The following is a 5,401-nucleotide window of genomic DNA, read 5'->3' as shown; positions in this document are numbered from 1 at the left end:
GTTAGACCTATGAGTGCAAACATACGGTATCTGTCCTTCTCTGCCTGACTTATTTCGCTCAGCATGACACTTTCAAGGTCCATCCACTTTCCTACAAATGGCCAGATTTCATTCTTTCTCATTGCCATGTTGTACTCCATTGTGTGTATATACCACATCTTCTTGATCCACTTATCAGGTGATGAACATTTAGGCTTACCTCCTTTATAAATAAGAATCTTTTCACCCACTCCCCAGGTAAGCTACCTAGACCGCCAGCAAGGATGTCATACTGCAAGGAAGGAAATCTAGAATGGATAGTTGGAAAAAGAAGTAGTAAGTATGGCTTACAGCCTCAGGAGAAGCTTCCATAGTAGGGACTGAGTATGTCCTCTCCTCCATTTCCTCAGGAAAGGAGGCCACCATAATTCTCAAGAAGCTGATCCCCAAATTTATACAAAGCAAGTAAATCTTTATAGTAGAAAGGATGGACCATAATAAATATTGTGAGATGCCAACCACACCCTCCAGGATTGAAACACTTATATTTCCCCAGCTATTGAAACTGCTCTTGACTTCCATCTTGCTGCTGAAAATGACCGCATCTCGATAGTGAGTTTCCCAGTAAATGAGTGCTGTTTCATCAAAGCTCATGTGTCCTTCCTTGGAGAAACTCACATGCAGCCCTTGATCTATATAAAAATCCCAGTTCTTTGCTTCCATTTCAGGCAACTCGGCAAGGTGATCCCACCCCAGGTAAGACGTATGATATGAATGTACAACAGTCTGATTTTTCCTTCTGTTAAGTTTCGATTTCTTCACTCTCCCAAAAGTATGGATCCTGAGAGCATGCCCCCAAATCTCTGCCTCATTATTTCCTGGAAAATCTGACTCAAAACATAAAATTCTCCCCTGAATAAGCCCTAAATTACTAGCTCTCATTACATAATTGATCCAACTGGACTTGGTTGGGTACAAGCAGAAAATAATTTTATTCTCTCCTCACCACTTGCCTTGAAGACTAGTTCTCCACTCCTAGATGATGTATCATCAGATTATTAGGATTGCCAGCCTTTTTTAGCCACAGAGCAGACTTATTTCGGGAGGTAAAATGCTCCTTTCCTGGCTCTCTTTACCTATCCCAGTGGCTTTCCCAGGTGATGTGTCTTTCAGAAGGCGCCAGCAAACTTCCTAAAGGGCCCATATAAGGTACTTGTGAAACCCATGCCACTATAGTCCTCTTTACAAGTGGAGGAGTGTCCCTGCTGTTGCCTTCAGATTTCAACAGGTGATGAGCAGACACCACGAAATTCTAAGCAGGCCATTGAAGGGTTTTCTCTCACTTAACCAAAGGTATAAAAAAATACCTTTCTCTACTCCCTGAAGGTATGCTCCTTCTTTGTCTCACCAACATAAACTTTTATGGTCTGGACGTGGGTTAGCAATAATAAGTTTTGGCACATTCTGTCACAGTAAACCTAGTCTTCTCTTTAGACTGGGAGCCTTCCTGGAATATTGTATTTTTCTTAACCACTGCGGGCCTGGCCATATAAAGGAGAGAGAGCCTGAGCATGGAACCTGCTTAAAATTTTCTCTTTCTCTCCCTCCACCTCTCTCCCTCCCCTGCTTGCTCTCTCTCTCTCTCTCTCTCTCTCTCTCTCTCTCTCTCTCAAATAAAAAAAAGATAACTTTATTCATGGACTAATTAGCATTTTTGGAGTTTGAAATATCTCTCTGTCACACACACACACACAGATATACAACTGGTTAATTTATTTTATAAATGTTATAGTTTCTAAACTATGATTTTCAGAATGCTACTGGCAAGCACAATTACACATATAAACTATTATGAGCTCAGATAGATTATTTTATTACCAATAAATTAAAAGAGAAATTTTAATAAGACACATGGTATATTACTCACTGTATTTTTCTTTTCTAAATTTGGGGTTTCATTACTAGACTACTGGAGACATCGTTTGATTACTGGAGGTATTTTGCTATAGTTTGTAGGGAGTGTGATTGGATAAATTCAGGTTTATAGACCCATGAGTCTCATTGCCAATTTTCATACTGCTTATTAACTTATATTTTAACATCAGTCTTTCAGGTTTCCTTTCATTAGTCAACGGTCCACTATAGACACAAGCAAGTATGTTTAAGAATAAAAACCAGTTCACCTGTCCACTGTGACCAACAAAGCATCCCAGAGTGTCCCTCTCAGTGACACAGGTGTGATACACATGAACTAGGCTGTCTGACACCCACCAATATGGCTTCTGCATCACCATTAGAGGCTGGCAAAGCATTCCGATTTCAAAGAAGAGTTCTTCAAAAACTTTGAATGTTTAGTTATTGACTTAACGTAAAACTGAAAACAAATCCCATTACTGCTTTTAAAGCCAAAAAGTATTGGAGATCCTGGAATAAGCTAGAGGGGAGCCAGTGAAGGGATTTCTACTGAGATAAGCAACAATCAGATTTGCCACACTGTGGAAAATGAAAGAGTGGTCAGGGGTGGGAGTGGATTGGACGATAGAAGAGGAAGTAAGAGATTATTGCCACATTCTGAAGATGAGATGATAATGACCTAAACTTGATTACGAAGCTGGGAGAAGTGCTTGAGTGGCTCAGTCAGTTAAGTGTCCGACTTTGGCTCAAGTCATGATCTCATGGTTTGTGAGTTTGAGCCCCACATTGGGCTCTGTGCTGACAGCTCAGACCCTTGAGCCTGCTTTGGATTCTGTGTCTCCCTCTCCCTCTTAGCTTCTTTCCCGCTTGAGTGCTCCCTCTCTCTTTTCCTCTCTCAAAAATAAATAAACATTAATTTTTTTTTTTAAAGAAAGAGAATACAAAGCTGGGAAATGAAGACCTGCATAGATTCTAAACATAATAAGTAAAGGGCACCTTTACAGGTAATTGCTTCCCTGTAGAAGGCATGGGTGAAGAAGATGACAAAGACGAAATGAAACTCTGGTTTGGGACCCAGTTTAGGTGCTAATGTCACTCACTGAACTAAAGAAGAAAGACAGAGGAATAGGTCTTTGTGGAGGGTGATTATTTCAGTTCAAGATATTCTCCGTTCTGGGTATTTGTGGACAACTTAAGGAACTCTGCCACCTAAAATAATTTCATCCAAACATCTGGAGAGAGGACTGAGAGTAATTGGATTTGGGGATCTTTGGGTAGAACCCTGTGAAGTGTCTCCATAGAAGAGACTCACACAGCAACAGCGAGTTACCAGTCTTCTAAAGTAATACTCACCTTTTATACCAATGTAAGGACCGTGACTCAGAAGTTAAATCCTGATAGCATGTAGTATATGTGTTCCTTATCTATCCCAAACAATACACAAAAACAGTTGGGATAAAAACAGATTTTCGAATTTCCATCACTTGTGCCTTACTGCATTTCATGAAGCAAGACCCATGTAACTGACCCCCATAGAATAAAATCCAAATCGTAAATTCTGACTCATTAATGCTAAACTGATGTGGGGTAAGAAAAATGAGCAAAAATAAGATTGGACAGAAGTTTGTGGTAGGACCAAACAGCTATGCTCCGTGACATTTCACATTTCTCACAGCATGCTCAAATGCGGGCTGATGATATTGCTAAATATAAAACCCTATATTAATTTTCCGTATTTAGGCTACCACATCATTTCTGCAATCAGTTGAGTAGTGGATAATTTAAAGCACTAAAAAAATGCCATTTTTCTCAGGCCGATAAAGCAAAGAAAAATCCACTGATAGAGATTATAGCAGCGCAAGGAACACGACCGGAGGATCAGAACAGAGGAAATAGCATATGTTAATGACATTCACTATTCTCCCAGTGTCAAGTCATCAGCATTTTTATTGCTGCTATTTCTCAGCATACACTATTAGAATTTATTGAGTCAATCTGTCTCCATCACCTGTGATATAATATATTTTATTCAATAAGATATGGAATAATATTTATCTTTCAACTCCAATGACTGGCTTTCAGGACAATAACTGCTTATCAACCAAGCATTACAAGAGTAGGAGAGGTTGTACATTTTAATATCTGACCCGAGGGTTGTCATTGGAGCATCTCTACATTTGGTATTAAGAAGTGTGCAGACTTCAATCCAAGAAATCACTCAGATTCAGTAGTTATGGCAAATGATGGTATCAAATCGCGTTTTAAAGTTCTATCCTAGTGAAGCATAGGGCAAGAAGTTGAGGAAGGAAAAGACTAGAGTCTGAAGTCTACCCTGAGACGTTTGCACTGGATGATCTTCACCAGAATGAGAATCCAGTTCATGCCTGAGCTTACTCATCAGAAAGGCGGGGATGGAAAGTGGGTGTTTTTGTTTTAATTGCCTCAACTGCTTTCACTGAAAAATTGAGGTAAAAGTAAATCTGCAAGTTATGTCCTCAAGTTGTCAATCCGACTCTGGGGGCGTTCAGGGCTAAACATGGGGTCTCCGATGGTCGTGTCATTGTTGCAGTTGGCATTTCACAGCAACCGTCTGGAAGAATTGCATCATTGATGGCTGTTTGGTTCTTTGGAGGGAAGAATCTAGGTTTCATGTAGTAGCGTTAACAAGTCCTCAACTTTCTGCAGAGTTTAGACTCCTGTTGTTCACCTCAGGTAATTCTGAAAAAGAAGGAATCCACTGTGGTATTCTATGTGCTTTGGTGAACGCTTATTCCGTACCTGCTTCCTACCCTCTATCTCCCCAGAAATATTGCGTCAACATGGAGACAAAGGGCTGTCACAGCACTGACATGATTGAATTGGTGTTTGGTGGCTTCACCCCAGAAACTAACGGGTCCAGAACTCCTGCTGGTAAAAAGCACTAATTTCTCTGCTTTTAGTTTTGCTCACCAGGAAGTCCCTTCTCCCGGGCAGAGAGCGTAGAGCTACTTCCTGTCAGGCAGTTTATTGCTTGATTGTGTCAGCTTGTGACCCACCTTGAGTGGGTCAGGCAGCAGGTAAAAAAGCCAACAGGCACGTGTTACCTCAACACGTATTACTACTATGTGTGCCCGATGCAGCCATCTTTATTATTCCCCGCTTTTTTGATTTGTCTGTTTTTTAAGCCTTAGTCTGGGCTTTCATTAAAATAATAACGGATTGCAGTCAGCTTTCTCTGTCCTACCCCCACATACTGCTTTATTTATTATCTTCTGCAAATGAGAAGAAAGTAAAAAAAAAAAAATGGTGTTGGAATCAACCAATTTGAATTCAAATCCCAGTTGAGCAACTTCCTAGCTGTTTGATCTTAAGTAAATGCGTCTCTCTGAGCTGCAGTTTCTTTGTCATTAATGCCTGCCTTGAAGGGGCTGGGAGAAAGATAAATGAACTGATACGTGTAAAGGGACTGCCCCCAGGTCTGACTCACAGTAGGTGCACTTTTCTTCCCTCAGGGAAAAAAAGAAAAAAG

Source organism: Suricata suricatta, chromosome 9, assembly GCF_006229205.1.
Source record: "Suricata suricatta isolate VVHF042 chromosome 9, meerkat_22Aug2017_6uvM2_HiC, whole genome shotgun sequence".
Lineage (NCBI taxonomy): Eukaryota > Metazoa > Chordata > Mammalia > Carnivora > Herpestidae > Suricata > Suricata suricatta.
This window is presented reverse-complemented; position numbering follows the sequence as displayed.